Here is a 17580-nt window from a genome sequence, read left to right as displayed (position 1 = left end):
TTTCATTGTTTTTAGGAGAAATCTACCATCCATTTATTCTGTTGGTGCTTATAATCATTTATATCTGTTTCTGTCTTATGGTTGTTTCAGCACACCTATTTTACACTAGAATGACACTGGTTCAATAAATGCTGATTAAAAACGTCCCCACCGTTTATTCTTTGTATATCTCTGAGACAAAGTGGGCACGAGGGACTGAGCAAAAAGTACTATACTGTTTCCACGATCCCTGATGGGACAGAGTTGTCATGTTTGATAGTTGCCAAGAACTATTCTTTCCTTGGTAAGAGGGGTTTCTAGTGGCACTCTGAGGTAGCTGGTATACAGGCGAACATACGCGGTGGGGGTGTCTGGAATTAGTCTGGACACCAATCCCACAGCCTATGTTGTCTAAACGTGCAAATCCTATATAGATTTATAGGAACTACACAACAAAAAATAGCGTGATTGTTCTCAATCTGTCTTTCATTACTGTACATCTTATTACCAGTTTGTGGACAAAGCAGTGCTGCACTCATAATATAGGTACTGTGTCCCCCATATTGTACTGTAAACATCATGAGTAACTCCGGGTGTAGTGTGCGTAGGGGGGCTACACGGAGGTCCACAGAGTTGCGAACAAACTCCGTAGATCTCCGCTACGATACGCTACGCCACCTCCACCCCCTATATTAAAAATGTCTTCTACATGACCTTAATGAAATTAAAACCACTTATCTTGCATGCGGCGTCCCCGAGCTGCCCTCCTCCTCTTCCTCGCCGTCCGGGTAGTTCTTTGAGAAAACTGCGCATGCCCACGAGCCCGCCCATGCGCATTTCTTGCGACAAACGCTGAGGATCCAAATCCCCGCACACTCCGCGGGCGGAGCGGAGGTCTCCGCCCGGGGTTAATCATGAGCTGAGACCTTTCCCATGAGGGACCTTTCGAGTGGTGTATCGTGAGGAGAGGAGTGGCTGTTATGTTCAGTGAGGAGTTATATTCAAAAGGATCCTATCCAAGTCTGTGAATTGTTATGCCTGTGTATGTAAAAAAGAATTTTGCAAGTAAATTAGTGAATCATTTCAAAATACCCTTGTCCTTCTTCACAAAGGCAAATAGCATTGGTCATAAAAGGCAGATAAAATAGTGTCAAGCCCATATAAATATTCAGTTAGATCAGAGTCTGTCTTGAGGAATAGCCAAAGTAAATTCAATGACGAGTGTGATAGAGTGCCATTTTATTCTGAATTTGTAGGGGTGCATTATAATCACCGGTAGTCCGCACCCATATATTTAGAGTGTGAAACATTAACCTGTGGGTTTAGAAATGCAGTACTAAAAGTTGCCTATATTAGTGCGAATAGAAATATAAACAAGTCATTCATGAAGTCTAATGTAGTGTTTAGTCGAAAATGTATGTTAGATAATGCATAACAAATTAGTCAACATATAATGTGATGTGTTAGGATTTAAACGTGTACCATATTAAAGTCTGCACATGTAGATTTGATTATTCATGTATGCAATTTAATGAATATTAATGCTTATAGAATGATTCTAGAAATGTGTGTTTAAATTGTGTAAAGGCCTGACCGCATATACGTTTAAGAGAAAGGGCATTTTGTTTCTTATGTTAGCTGAATATTGTAGGCCAAAAATTCTTTCCTTTGAAAATGGCTCTGAGGGTTGGTGAGAGTCAGCAAATCTCTGAAAGTGGAAAGTTTCTCGTTTCCATGTTTCTGTTACAGGTGCAAGGATACCTAGTTCGTTAGGAAGACTAACTCTTTGTTTTAGGAGGTAGGATGGTAGGATGGTAGGAGAAGCCAACACGGGAGTATACTGGAATGCAGGTGTGATACTTTCAGCGGAGAAGGTGCGTGAGACCCAAGGTCAAGTTAACCGTCTTTGTACAAGTTTCAGTGGAAAAGTACGGGAGGAAGACCTGGATGAAGAGGTGTGATGGAGGGCGTGTTGTACAATTTTGGGATTTTGAATTAGGGACAGTGCCCCGGGGGTTGAGCAGTGGAGGATTAGATGGGAAGCTAGAAGGAGCATCTTAGAACGAGCTCTGTAGCTTGGCTATTGATTGAGCAAAGTGAGTGCACTTCTAAGGAAGTCTTCACTGCGGACACCTTTTTACTCTCTTGCCTGGGGAAAATGCTAAGTAGGGATGTCACCTTAGAAACAGAGCAGGGATAGACTAATTGCATTTTATTTTTAGGTTGATGACTTCTAATATAGAGATTGGAGCAGTTATTGGTTGCCTAATGCTTCTGGGGCGAACTATTCTTCTTATTCTGAGTCGGATGAGACTCCTGCGCTGGATATTTTTTGTACTAGTGCCCATTTATTTTCTTAACCTCGTGATGAGGTGCTAGTATGTGCAATTATTTTTGGCTTTATAATAAACCCATAAAATTTGAATTTCGGAGTCAGTGGTCCTTTAGAATCCAAAGATTTGATTTGTTTGATTATGTGCTAAATTTGGATTTCCTCCCCTGTACACTATTTAGCAGATAGAAAGATCCTGGCGACCTGAGAGGATTCTTGTTGATGGTAAGAAAGATAAGAATCCGGCTTTAACAGTTGGTAGCAGAGTAGGATGGATATCTCTGATAGTAAGGGGAGATCTAAGATCAAGATAAGAGATTACAGAGGTACATAGAATTCGAGCGATGGTGATCTATTGAATTGGAAGCGGCAGACGACGGCAGCTGATGGAAACCGACAGAGTAGCGGTGCAGCGAAAACGGCAGTTCGTGGTGGAGTAAGTATGAACAAGGCGATGTATTTTGTAGATTGAGGTGTTGATTTGATTGTGTGATGTCTTGCGGAGTTCGAATGAGAGTTGAGTAATTGTGAGATCAGGCTGTGAGCGCGCGCAGCCCGGGGATTCTTAGGCTCGACGAGTAGTCTGAGAAGTTGTGGTGTAGAAGACACCCAGGGTAAAATTTGTTGACCATTGGGGGGGGGGGGGGGGGGGGGGGGACGTGATACGTCATCGATTACCCAGACCGAGATAGCGGGAGCAAATGTGTGCGTGCGTGAGTAACCGATGCTGGTCGTGGGTTGTTGTATGTGGAACATCGAGCGTTTGAAACCTATCAGTGAAGGCAATTGTCCGGTCATTTCGTGGACAGACGATTGCCAGTTGAGGTCAACAATTTCGAGAGACTGTCCGGTCGTTTCGTGGACAGACAGTCAGAGAAGTGATTGTCCGGTCGTTTCGTGGACAGATAATTACTTCAGAGTGTGAATGGGACGAATGCAAGAGTGAGAAGCAAATTGTGAAGGAGGGGAACTGCTGCGAGCGGAGGAAGAGTGACGTCAGAAGGTGCTGCCCTGCGATAGGTCGGTTGGTGTGAGTCGCGCTGGTATTGGTGGACTGACATCAGGAAGTGAATGAAAATACTGTGTGTGAACAATAATCAGGTCATCATGAAATGTTTTAAAGTTTTACGAGAATTGTGTAGAGGTGACAGACATGTGGTTACTCGGGGAGGAGAAGAAGCCCCTCCCGAGGATACCCCATCACATTATATGGCAAAGAACGTGGGATTGCATCCTATAATTTGGCTTGAAAATTGGCATAAAATGACTCAAGGAGAGGAGTAATTGCCTTTCCCACGTTATGGTACCTTCAGGTTAGATGTGTTGTATCAGTTGGAATCTGTGATGTCTTCCTTGCGACATCTGCCTAGACCGACACAGTTTGAGGCACTACACGCATGGATCAGAGCAGCATATGACAGGAAAAGGGATAGAACTCAGGAAAGGGTGAAGAAGTCGATCAGGGCATTCCAAGATGCGAGGTGGGATGCACTAGAGAAAAGGTGGAGAGTGGAAACGATTGAGGGGGATAGATTGTACCCGCTACTAGAAAAAACAGAAGGTGCAAAGGCAAAGAGTATAGAAGAGGATGATAGTGATATGGATGACAGCTTGGTAGAGAGGTTGTTGTCGGGAAGACCGCCTCCGTTTAATCCAGATTTTTACGAAGGAAAGTCAACCCCAGCAGAAGGGACTAGTAGATTACAGACTCAGTCACATGTGAGAGTAGTAGGAAAACTCTCAACAGGAACAGAGGACATGAGAACGCAGTCTCCAGTAGGTACAGAAGCAACGGGAGGTGTGAGGTTACTGGATGCTTTAACAGTACCAATAACCATTGGAGCCATAGTATCAGTCTACGACCCAGACCAAGCAAAAATTGGCAGTTTAGCACAGTCAACTGCAGGAGAAAGAATCACTACCGAAGGGAATGGCACAGTGAGCGAAATGGCAGAGGCTCCGAGACCTATAGAATGGAGCACGCTTTGCCAGCCACTCCAGACTCCTCTAGAGGACAGGTGGAGGTGAGGTCGGCGAGACCAATGTCTTTGGCCAGAGTCAAGATCAGATCTGAGAATGTGGGAACCACCTGCGAGGAACCAGAATGGTAGAATAACAGGGAATGGTGAACTAGATGAGTCAGGAAACTGACCAGTTTCTAGGAACATGACAGAAGAGAGTAGGTCTCGAGATCAGAGTTGCGAGAATGATGAACGCAATGGAGCAGCTTGTCCGGAGCCATTGAGAGGTGGCATGAGGGCAAGGATGTTAGATGTAGTGAGGTTGAAAGCAGAAGTTGATGAAATAATTAATGGAAATTTGCCTTTGGACAGGATAGAAATTTATGAACAAGATGAGCTGCTTTTTGTAGCAAAGGATGTGACTCGCAAGGCAAGGACTGCGCATGAGAAACTGACAGATTTGGCCAAGAAATACAAGGTAGATCTGTCTAAAATGAAGTAATTGCAGGGGAGCCATAGGTTGCAGTATAGTGATCAAGAATTGGAAGAAAAGAGGGCCATAGGACTGATGACACAGGTATTTGATTGTAGGGATGCGCGCATGGATCATGCTTGACAAATGTTATGTTATATTATGTTAGCGTGATTTGTACAGCGCGCGATTACCAAATAGGTGTCCTGGCGCTGTCCATTACTCCATAAACCAACCGGAAATTTATTTAACAAACAACCAAGTCTTCAGCGCTTTCCTAAATTGAAATACGTTTTCCATGCAACGCAGGTGAAGTGGCAAACCGTTCCACAGCTTGGCTGCACCGTATGAGAAACTACGGCCTCCCCAATTAACTTTCCTTATAAGAGGGACCTTAATCAGACTGGCATCAGACGAGCGGAGATATCGGGCAGGGACATACCTTCTAAAACTGTTGATAAGGAAGTCTGGGCCTTCTCCGTGTAGGGCCTTAAAGACCAAGCAAAGGGACTTAAACTGGACCCTACACTTAATAGGAAGCCAGTGCAGGTCTCGAATGGCCTTTGATATAGGAGAGAATTTAGGGAGGCCAGTTAAGAGTCTGGCGGCGGCATTCTGCAAAAGCTGCAGTCTATGCAACAGGCCTTCCTGAATGTTGAGGTACAGACTGTTGCAGTAGTCCAATCTAGATGTTATCAGGGCCACTACAACAGTCTGTCGATGCTCCTGAGGAAGGAGGAACAAAATCTTCCTCAACATTCTCAGGATGTAGCCGGTCCCAGAGGCTACCGCCTTTACCTGTAATGCCATGGATAGCTTGGCATCCACTACCATTCCAAGATTCTTAACTTTATTTACCGGAGTGGGAAGGGCCCCCAGTTCCTGCGGCCACCATGCTGGGGTCCAGAAACTAGGGTTGTTACCAAACAACATAACCTCGGTTTTGTTGGAATTCAACCTGAGGCAGTTGCTTGCCATCCATTGAGCCACTTCGGACATACAGGACTGAAAGTTCTGGTCTAACCCTAGTTCGTGGCCAGGTAAAAGAGACACAACAATTTGCGAATCATCCGCATAGGAGGTTTCTGATAATGGGCGCTAGGGAGGAAACGTAAATATTGAACAGTGTGGGACTCAGCGAGGATCCCTGTGGGACCCCGCAGGGCAGCGAAAAAGGTCGGGAAGCAAAGTTTTCCAAGGAAACTATTTGGCTCCGATCGGAAAGAAAGGAGTTTAGTAGGTCCCAGGCCTTTTGCTGGATTCCACTTTTCCTAAGTTGGTCCATCAACAAACCATGATGGACCGTGTCGAAAGCAGCGGATAGATCCAAAAGGATCAAGGCTGCTCTACCTCCCCGATCCACCGTGGACCTGATCTGATCCGTAGCCGCAATCAGCGCGGATTCAGTGCTGTGTCCTTCCCGAAATCCGTGCTGCAAGGGATCCAGTAGTAAGGTATTTCTCGCAAAGGCTGTAAGTTGATGGTTTAACGCCCTTTCAACTAGTTTAGCTGGAAATGGGAGACGAGAGATAGGCCGGAAATTATTTGGATCGGAGGGATCCAAACTAGGTTTTTTCAACAGGGGGAGGATAGACGCCTTTTTCCAGACGACTGGAAATATCCCTTCATCAAACATGCCGTTGAAGATTGATGTGAGGTAGGTAGCGATCGGTACTGGCGCCAATTTGATGATTTTCAGAGGGCAGGGGTCCAGTGGGGACCCAGAGTTAGCTTTGGCTATTAGCTCCAAGGTGTCCTGAAGGGTAAGATGCCTAAACTCCTTAAGGATAACTGGTGGTAGAGTTCCACTGGACTTTGTCTCGCCCTCCTGATTCCTCTCAATTGGGTAGCTGAGACTAGTGAAGATAGTGTTAACTTTGTTCAGAAAGAATGAAGCTATTTTTTCACAAAGCTCAGTGCTGGCCGGTACAGAAGCCGGTTTTAATAAGGACAGTTTATTAATAGAGGAGAAAATCTCTTTCGTAGGATTTTTAGCCGCTACAATCTGAGAGGCAAAATGCTTTTGCTTGGCTTCCCGTAACATACGTTTATATTTGGCCAAGCTTGCCAGATATACCAGTTTGTCTCCATCCGTATATGCCTTCCTCCAATTACGTTCTAATCTCTTACATATGCATTTTTGAGATTTTAATTTGCTCGTATACCATGGGGCTGACGGCATAGTTCTATTAAAAACCGCTAGTTTGGGTGAAGCCAGATTTACACAAGCCTGGGTAAGCCAGTTCGTGTATGACAACGCCGCCTCCTCCATATTGCTGGAAATGGGTGTGAGCGAGGTGGAAAGTACCCTGGATAAGGTCTCGGCTTCCACCCTATTCCAAGGTCTGACTACTTTAGCCACTGTTAGGGGGCGCCCGTTGGATAAGTGGGGAGTGGGTGTGATATTAAACCGAACTCCCGCGTGGTCTGACCAGGCCAGAGGTATCAGAGCTGCGAAAGCGAATTCCGATGTGTTGGAAAAGATCCCATCGAGGGTATGACCAGCCTGGTGGGATGGACCCGTTACATGTTGTAATAACTCTGCAGTTTCCAAAATATTAAGGAGTCGTGCTGTATCTGGATCCTCTGGAGGCTCAAGGTAAAAGTTAAAATCCCCTAATATGGTATACGAGTTCCCCAGCAAGGCATCCTCCAAAAGGGTACCCAGGGAGGGAAAAAAAGGCAGTTTCGTACCCGGGGGCCTATAAATGAGGGTGCCTTTAAAGGAAAAATGACTCGTTAGTCTCAGGTTGAAGGCAAGTGCTTCGCATGCTGGCAATGATAGTGCTTTGAAGATTCCCTGCACTGAACTATGATATAAGATAGCTACGCCACCACCCCTCTTGTTAGCTCTATGAAGAACCTCACAATAGTAACCCGGGGGGGGGGTTGCTTGAACTAGGTCTGGACCGGATGCCTCGTCCGTCCAGGTCTCTGTGATAAATGCAATTTTAATATCTAACTTCAGCAGCAATTGAGAGCATTCCGTGATGTGTTTTACCAGAGATCTGGCGTTAATTAGGATACAATGGAAGGAAAGGTGGTCTAAGAAGAAGAGCACCAAAAAGACTGTAGGAGAGACGCCGCCTCCGGGTGGAGGGACGCTAGGCTTAGAGAATTATCCTTTACGAGGAGTAAAAAATGGAGGGTATGTTCATGTGCCTTGGAGTAGAGGTGATTTGGCTGCATTTACAAATGATTGTCCTCGGCTGAGGGAAAAGCCTGTAGAATGGTACAAGCAGGTTGACCACTTTGTCAAAATCTCGAAAGCATTGTGGATTGATTTGAACACATTGTTTAACATCGTAGTTCCAGGGGATTTGTGGTCCGCATGTAAAGTTGCTGTTGAATGGCTGAATTCTGAGCCAGAAAGGGATTCGGTCACAAATAGTCCGTCACCCATAGTTATGAAAAAGTTTGAACAAGTGATTACATGGTTAAAGTTGAAGATCTCACCTCAAGATATTGATTGGGATAAGATAGACCGAACTGTTCAAGAACCAAAGGAGACAGTGCATGAGTATTACAAATGTCCGTTGCAAGCTTTCAAACAGTACAGTGGGTTAGACATCTTAGATTCTAAGGATATGGGACAGTTTGTTTCAAAGTTTGTTTTGGGGTTGAGACAGTAGGTTAGTCTCATGATACAGCAACATCTAATTTGTTGGCAGAATAAGCCGGTGGATGAAACTTTGCGGTATGCGAGATACTGCAGTGATGTAATAGATTCAAAACACAGGAAGTTGAAAGACAAACTGATGCTTGTTCAAATGCAAACAGCTCAAGCTCAGCCTAATGGGGGAACATTAGGAAGGAGACAGGGGAATAACCAAGGAGGAAATCTGAACGTGCAAGGACAGAGAAGGGTGAAATCTGTTGATTGCAAGACAGGAATGGATGTGGCGGCATTGAAGAAGACCACTGCGTGTCATCTTTGTCACCAGATTGGACATTGGAAACGCGAGTGTCCTCTGAACCCCGCAAATCCGGTACAGCAGGAGGTAGAGATAGTTCAGGCAACGGTACCTGAAGTGGTCAATACGGTGACAAGGCAAGGTCGATGAAAGGGGGGGCGTTCAGTCCGCAGGTACAAGTTCCCCAGGCACGAGGGTTCCGCAGGGAAATCGGACTTACCAACATATGCCCCTTTTTGAAGGGTATGATGAGTACAGCCCAGACCCGTTAGCATGACGGTGCCTGAGGGGGGAGGAAGACTGCACACTTGGGGCAGTCTTGGAGGTAGACCAGAGGGGACCATTTGTAGAAGCAGATGTTGACGGTCACCCTACCACCTTTTTGGTTGAAACTGGTGCTACCCGTTCTACTGTAAGATCAGCAGTAGTTCCTAACCTACCCCTCTCGGGACAATCGATCCAAGTTGTTGGAGTAGTGAACAAGAAAATTACTAGCCCATTGACAGAGGCAATTCCTGTGAGTATAGGAACTTTCCAAGACCGACACCAATTTGTGGTGTGTGACTCGAGTCCAGTTTGCCTGTTAGGAAGCGATCTACTGTGCAATTTAAATTGCACCATTTATTGCACACCTAAGAGAGTTGAAGTACAGACGAAAGATGACGATGCGACCTTTAAGGTTGCCAATCAGCACTTGTGTATAGAGATGTACCCAGCGTTGACAGTGGAAGAACTTCCACTTGATCTGAGAGATTCAGTATCGCAGGAAGTGTGGGACTTCACCGGAGAAGAGATTGGGTTGATCAAAGGTGTAGAACCAGTGAAAATTCAGGTTAAGCAGAATGTAGAATTCCCTCGGATGCCTCAGTACAATTTGTCACCAGAGACTGTTGCAGGGATCAAACCTGTAATCGAGTCTATGATCAAACAAGGAATTCTGAAGGAGATCATGGGTAGCCCATGTAATTCACCTATCATGGGACTACAGAAACCGAGCGGGAAATTCAGGATTGTGCAAGACCTGCGAAAGGTCAACACGATAGTCGTTTCATGTTGTCCAGTGGTACCGAATCCATCTGTGATACTGTTTCAGATCCCATGTGAAGCAGAGTGGTTTACAGTGATTGATTTATGTCAAGCATTCTTCTCGATTCCACTCCATGAGGAAAGCCAATTTATTTTTGTTTTCCAGATGGAAGATCGTGTGTTAACATCGTGTCGTATCCCTCAAGGGTATACAGAGAGTCCATCGATCTTTAACCAGATCTTGAAGAAGAATCTTGAGAGTCTTGTGTTGCCACAGAATTCAGTTCTCGTGCAATACGTCGACGACTTGCTTATTGCCTCAGAGACAGAAGACGCTTACAGGATTGATACTATTGCTCTATTGAATTATTTGGCAGAGAACGGACACAAGGGGTCTCCGAATAAATTACAGTATTGTTTGAGTGAAGTACAGTATTTGGGTCACAGAATTGAGAAAGGTGTCACCAGACCGAATTGAGGCAATAATGAATATGCCTGGGCCTACCACTCAGCGGGAGGTCAGAATGTTCTTGGGGATGGTTGGCTACTGTTGTCAATGGATTCCCAACTTCTCTTTGAGGCGAAGCCCTTACAGCGGCTGATGCACAAGGATGTGAGTGATCCGGTACCATGGGAAAACGACTGTTTGATGTTGTTTCTAAAGCTGAGAGAGGCCATGTGTCGTGCCCCGGCTTTGGGAATGCCTGATTACAACAAGGCTTTCTCGTTGTTCTGTTGTGAAAGAGAAGGTTGCGCATTGTCATTTCTGACTCAGAGTCATGGAGGTGTCCGTAGACCAGTTGCCTACTTTTCAGCTACTTTAGATCCAGTAGCTTCTGCGTTGCCCGGATGTCTCAAATCCGTTTCCGCAACAGGTGTCAGTTTCGAAAGATGTGAGAGTATTGTGAAGAGGCACCCTTTGACGGTCTATATACCACATTCTGTTGAATTGTTAATGACAAGGACCAAAACACAACACCTGACAAACAACAGATTAACACGCTACGAGCAAGTCACAGTTGCCGCAGAGAATGTGACTTTGAGGTGCTCTGTTTTGAATCCTGCATCACCGCTACACTGATGCCTATCCCAAATGCAGATGATGAAGATTGTGAGGGCCATGATTGTCTCGATGTGACTGAACTGTGCACCAAACCGAGACCTGACATTGTCGATGAACCACTTCCTGACCCTGATGAAATTATCTTTGTGGATGGTTCATGCTTAATAGACAGTGTTGGTCAGTTAAGAGCAGCGTTTGCTGTATGTACCATCACAGGAGTTGTTGAAGCTGCTTGTCTACAGGGAGTACACTCCGCACAGGTAGATGAAATCATTGCTTTGACTCGTGCCTGTTTGACTGCTGACCAGATTCGGATAATAAACTACACTAACAGTCAGTATGGGTTTGGTGTGGTTCATGAATTCGAACAGTTATGGTCACAGAGGGGATTCATGACATCATCGGATTCGCCCATCAGGAATGGGGAATATGTGAGACAGCTGTTAGATGCATTACAATGTCTCAAGGAAATTGCTGTTGTCAAGTGTGCAGCTCATGGGAGGGAGACAGATTTTGTATCTTTGGGCAATAATTATGCAGATGAAGTTGCCTGCTTCTGTGCAGAATATTTACAGGAGATTACACAGGTGAGAGCCAAGAAAGAACCGAGCTCAGCATGATGTTAGCCATGGCAGACACTTGGGAGGAACTAAAACGATTGCAGGATGAGGTTACAGAGGAGGAACGTGATAGCTGGATAAAGTCAGGATGTGAGAAAGGAGATGTGGACGTTTGGGTTTCAAGTGATGGTCGAGCTGTGTTACCAGAAAACTTATTGAGCCCAATGGCAAGGTTGATACATGGTGCAGTACACCTTGGCAGAGATGCAATGGTGCGAGTGTTTAGACAGACATGGTACAATCCGTAGTTTTGTGCGATTGCTGAAGAAGTGTGCCAGAGGTGTGTTACTTGTCAGCAGATGAATGCAGGAAAGAAGACTGTGGTTACCTTGAGTCACATTGGGAAGTCAGGGGGACCTTTCAATAGGATGCAGTTGGATTTTATTGAAATGCCAAAATGTAAAGGGTTGAGGTATATCCTAGTTGTGGTGTGTGTTTTCTCATGATGGGTGGAGACTTATCCAACACGTAGGTGTGACACTCTCACTGTGGCTAAACTGTTGTTGAGGGAGCTCATCCCGAGGTTCGGTTTTCTGACCTCTTTGGAATCAGATAGGGGGACACATTACCACAGTGAAATCATGAAGTTGCTTTGTGCTGCATTGAATGTAGACCAGAGGTTACATTACAGCTACCAACCAGAGGCTTCTGGGATTGTGGAGCAGGTTAATGAAACTCTAAAAGCACAGATGGCAAAAGTGTGCACATCGACGTCCCTGAAGTGGCCTGATGCATTGCCTCTAGTTCTCATGAGTATTCGCAGTGTTCCAGACAGGAGAACTGGGTTGTCCCCGCATGAGATCCTGATGGGGAGGGCGATGCGATTGCCAGCAGTACCAGCTACCGCTTTAACCCCTTCTGTGCCACGCCCTTTCCCCCTCCTGTGCCGGGCGTTTTATTAGTGGGTGGGGTTCATGACGAGATAGTCTCGTCATGGGCACAGCGCGACCGTGCTCCATGACGAGACTATCTCGTCATGGGCACTGAAGAGGTTAATTAACATCACTGATGATTTGATTCTCAATTACTGCAAGGGACTGGCTGATGTGGTCTGTTCTGTGTCTCAGGAGGTGCAAGCAGCAACTGTTCCAGCCTTGAGTGACTTGTGCCACGACCTGTGTCCAGGGGACTGGGTGCTTGTTCGTAAGCTTGTGAGGAAGAGTTGCTTGGATGCTCGTTGGCGCGGCCCATACCAGGCGATACTGGTCACAAACACAACAGTGAAGTGTGGAGGATTGCCAAACTGGGTGCATGCCTCCCATACCCGCAGAGTTCCAGCACCTTTGGAAGAAACAGCCCGTCTTGTGAATGAATATCCAGCTGATGTGGCAGGGCCACATGAGAGGGCAAGTCAAGCTGTGAGGGTCGCTGACGCAGCTGGTTGTGCACTAGGGAATGCTTAAGGGGGTTGCGTCAATCAGAATCCTGACTTTGACTCAGATGGAGAAGGTGGTGCCGTGGGTGGAGAGGAGTCAAATTCAGCCGAAGAAGGAAGTAGTGCACAGGGTATCCAAGGAGAGAGCGGAAGTGCGGTCAGAGCAGAAGAGGTTTGGCCCGCGAGGCAGAGGCGACTGAACTTGCAATTGGCACCTGAAAGAGACCTTGCTCCAGTTTCTGAAACGTCTGAATCAGAACCAAGTGACGGAGAACAAGTTCAAAATGGTCTGAGAACGTCCAGGAGAGCAAGAGTGCCGTGTCAGAGATACGCCACCCCGGAGTGGACGTATGTTGTGACTGATGCCAGGAGTGGTGAGTTCAGGGAGGTTGAGGTTCATGACTGTGGTCAGCAAGATCCCTAACGTGAAAATCAACGTGGGATTGGTGGTCCCAGGACTTGAAATCGAAGGAGTTCTGACCCTAACGGTTCTGAATACCCCGCTTAGGAGTAAAGTCCATGAGCTGATATTACAAAGATTGACCTTTCCAATGTTTGGGTTTGAGGCACCGACTCATGAAACGATAATTCTTCGGCTTGAACTTTTGCAGCATGTTTTAGAAATTCTTGGAGCTGATATAATTTTGGATTGATGTGAACTTTGTTGTAAATAAAATCTATAAGAATATAACCTAGGCCCAAGTGGAAGAAGAATAAATGTAGGGACTTTCCGCAGAGAAGACGAAAGAGGGCTAGGGAAGTCTTTTTGTGGACTATGTAAATAAGGAACTGAAACTGCAGCGGGGATTTCCAGCTTCTTGGAGTATTGTTCGGACTGGTTAGCAAGCAACGTTTGGAGGAGAAAGAGACTCTAAAGTGGTTGCTGCTGAAACCAAGAACTTTTGAGAACTTTACGAGATCATGGATGACGGAGATACTCATCGTAGATCTTAATTAGTAGTAGGTACACTTGTAGGTGGAGTGATAGTTTCTATAATCATAGTAGTTGTGATTTTGTATATTGTCCCACATGAGCAGGCAGCGGAGGTACAGGAAACACCTACACCTACCACTCCTAGCCAGAAGGAGGTCACCATAGGAGCGAAAAGAGCTTTACTAATTGAATAGAGTCGTAGATTTCACACAGATTTGTCTAAAGGTGATTTTAAGCTTAATGCGTACGCAGGGCTGCTATATGAGTATGTGGATGCTATGGATGCGAAGGACTGCTATGTGTGTATGCAGTTACCAGACTCAGTGGACGAGGTTATTAGATATCATCACCTTCCACTGACGTATGGAAATTCATGTAGTCTGTTGCTTAGTATATTTTATGAAAGAGGTCAGTTTAAGTATTTCTTTTCCAATTACGATGCAGTGCTTCCTGAGGTTTCAGCTTACAAGCACTTAAACAAGTACGACTATTACAAGTCAGAAGATAGGCTTTGGAAGTATTTCATACCGTTTTTGGAGCTGGATACAGCATATGCTCACCAACATAACTTAACATGCTCATTGTCAGATGTAGAAAAGAAGTTCGTAGACCAGGTAGAAGATAGATATAGAAAACTAACACACACACGAGACACAGGAGACAGTCCAGTAGATTGGACCGAAGAGGAAAGATCTCACAGAACTAAAGGGAGTTATGGTCCTATAGCATTGGACAAGGAGCAGAGGGGAAAGCTGTGTGTGAGACATTATCAGACTGATTATGAAAAGGTCCCAGTGGGACAGAGTACGTGTGATCATATTTTCACGATGGAAGAGTCTGCTAAGAACTTTCTGCAAGGCTCTGTGCAAGTGATTCCAACGGTTTATCATGTGTGTGGAAAGAATGCCTATGTCAGGTTAACTGCGAATTGGTATGGTACGTGTTACTTGGGGATTATTTTCCCGAAGATTTACCATGCAGAGGATTTGGAGCTTCTAGAAGGTGGACAGCATTCGAGAGTGAAAAGAGCTGAGAGTGCAGGAGCAGTGATTGGAGAGGTTTTTGGAGCGATAATACCAAGTTTGGGAATGTTTATGAATGACGTGAAGATCAGACGATTGGCGACTGTGGTTGACGAGTTGTCGATGAATACAGCAAAGTTACTGCTACTTGTGTTGTCGATAAGGACCATGGTTTTGCAGACCCGCCTTGCTTTAGATGTTTTATTGGCAAAAGAGGGCAGAGTCTGTAAATTATTGACGGTTCAGGAATGTTGCACGTATATTCCAGATAACGGCAAAGATTTGGAGAAATATTTAACTAACATTACTACAATTCATCACGAGATAGAGGATTTAACTGAAAAGGGTGTTTGGGAAAAGGTTGGTAGAGGATTCAGTCGAGTGGGTAATTGGTTTGCCAATCTGGGGAAAGGATTTCTTGGATTTGTGTTGAGACCTCTCATCATCGTTGTGGTTTGTGTGGTTTGCTTCTGGGGGTTTGTCAGAGCCTACAAGTGGTATAAAGGAAACAGAATTGAGAGAGCTCTTAGAGCGAGTGAAATGAGAATGGCCAGACTGCAGGACAGTCAATATCAGAATCTTAAGAATATAGAGAGACTCCGACAGGGGAGAATGGCAACAAGTTCTGTTTAGGTCGGTTCTTTCTCCAAGGGAATTGTGAAATAGTGTGATGACACTAGTCATCAAAGGGGGGAACTGATAGAGCGCCATGTTATTCTGAATTTTTTAGGGGTGCATTATAATCACCAGTAGTCCGCACCCATATATTTAGAGTATGAAACATTAGCGTGTGGGTTTAGAAATGCAGTACTAAAAGTTGCCTATATTAGTGAGAATAGAAATATAATCAAGTCATTCATGAAGTCTAATGTAGTGTTTAATCGAAAATGTATGTTAGATAATGCATAACTAATTAGCCCACATATAATGTGATGTTAGGATTTAACCATGCACCATATTAAAGCCTGCACGTGTAGATTTGCTTATTCATGTATGAAATTTAATGAACATCAATGCTTATAGTATGATTCTAGAAATGTGTGTTTAAATTGTGTAAAGGCCTGACCGCATATACTTTTAAGAGAAAGGCCAATTTGTTTCTTATGTTAGCTGAATATTGTAGGCCGAAAATTGTTTCCCTTGAAAATGGCTCTGAGGGTTGGTGAGAGTCAGAAGATCTCTGAAAGTGGAAAGTTTCTCGTTCCCATGTTTCTGTTGCAGGTGCAAGGACACCTAGTTCGTTAGGAAGACTAACTCTTTGTTTTAGGAGGTAGGATGGTAGGGGAAGCCAACACAGGAGTATACTGGAATGCGTGGGACCCAAGGTCAAGTTAACTGTCTTTGGATGGAGTACAAGTTTCAGTGGAAAAGTACCGGAGGAAGACCTGGATGAAGAGGTGTGACGGAGGGCGTGTTCTACAATTTTAGGATTTTGAATTAGGGAAAGTGCCCCGGGGGTTGAGCAGTGGAGGATTAGATGGGAAGCTAGAAGGAGCATCTTAGAACGAGCTCTGTAGCTTGGCTATTGATTGAGCAAAGTGAGTGCACTTCTAAGGAAGTCTTCACTGCTGACACCTTTTTACTCTCTTGCCTGGGGAAAATGCTAAGTAGGGATGTCACCTTAGAAATAGAGCAGGGGTAGACTAATTGCTTCTTCTTTTTAGGTTGATGACTTCTAATATAGAGATTGGAGCAGTTATTGGTTGCCTAATACTTCTGGAACTAACTAATTTTATTATTCTGAGTCGGATGAGACTCCCGCATAGGATATTTTTTGTACTAGTGCCCATTTATTTTCTTAACCTCGTAATGAGATGCTTGTATGTGCAATTATTTTTGGCTTTGTAATAAACCCCTAAAATTTAAATTTCGGAGTCAGTGGTCCTTTAGAGTTCAAAGATTTGATTTGTTTGATTATGTGCTAAATTTGGATTTCCTCCCCTTTACACTATTTAGCAGATAGAAAGATCCTGGCAACCTGAGAGGATTCTTGTTGATGGTAAGAAAGATAAGAATCCGGCTTTAACAAGTGTAAGTTCCTTATTGCATATAATTGTAAATTCATGTCATAAGATCTAGGACATGTGGGACAGTGGCACTTAAAAAGGAAGAAAATGCTTTGGGTATAATTTTGTAAGCACATTATTGTCATCTAGAAGATGTCTATTCACAGTAAGGTATACATTTGTCACAAATTGTAATGTGTATCACACATTATACCACTTTATGCATGTAAGACGTCAAAATTAAAATATGCATTCATATTTGTATTAGTGCAATAGTGATTCGTATTGCACACAGTAAGTGAAAAGTTAAAAAAGATCCAGGATGTTTCACGTTTACGAAGTTGCAACTCTTCAGTTCCTTTATTGTGTTGTCCCACGTGTTCAATTGTGTAAACTTTTTAAGGTGCAAATCTTATATCATGCAACTCATACTGTTTTGATCATGGTTGCTTTACATCACAGTTCTCTATTGCTGGATGGTGGTTGGGTATCCGTACTTACAGTTGCCTTGTTGCCCTTCCTACAAAGGCATTCTCACTCGGACAATAAAGGTTCTATGAGTAAAACGTAATCATGCAGAATTTTACCTGAAATACCATTGTGTTACAAATCTGGACGTTTGGTTTTACTGATGCCGGATTTGGAAGCTGCATGTGTAAACAGGTGTAGAAAACCTTCAGTGAGCCCCTATTCCAAATATTGTGTTCTCCATCATCTGATGCTTTATCCTCTTGTGCTAAAATTCTGATAGACAGAACTTGATTCTTATGACTGTAGTTTTTCTGAAAGTTAGAAGGACATTTGTCAGTAAAAGCTGATTGGGGAGAGGGCCTGACTTGAGAATATGCCAGTGTTGCTGTAACTTCAATTTGACTT

The sequence above is a fragment of the Triturus cristatus genome, chromosome 3_2, assembly GCF_964204655.1.
Source record: "Triturus cristatus chromosome 3_2, aTriCri1.1, whole genome shotgun sequence".
In the NCBI taxonomy this organism is placed as follows: domain Eukaryota; kingdom Metazoa; phylum Chordata; class Amphibia; order Caudata; family Salamandridae; genus Triturus; species Triturus cristatus.
This window is presented reverse-complemented; position numbering follows the sequence as displayed.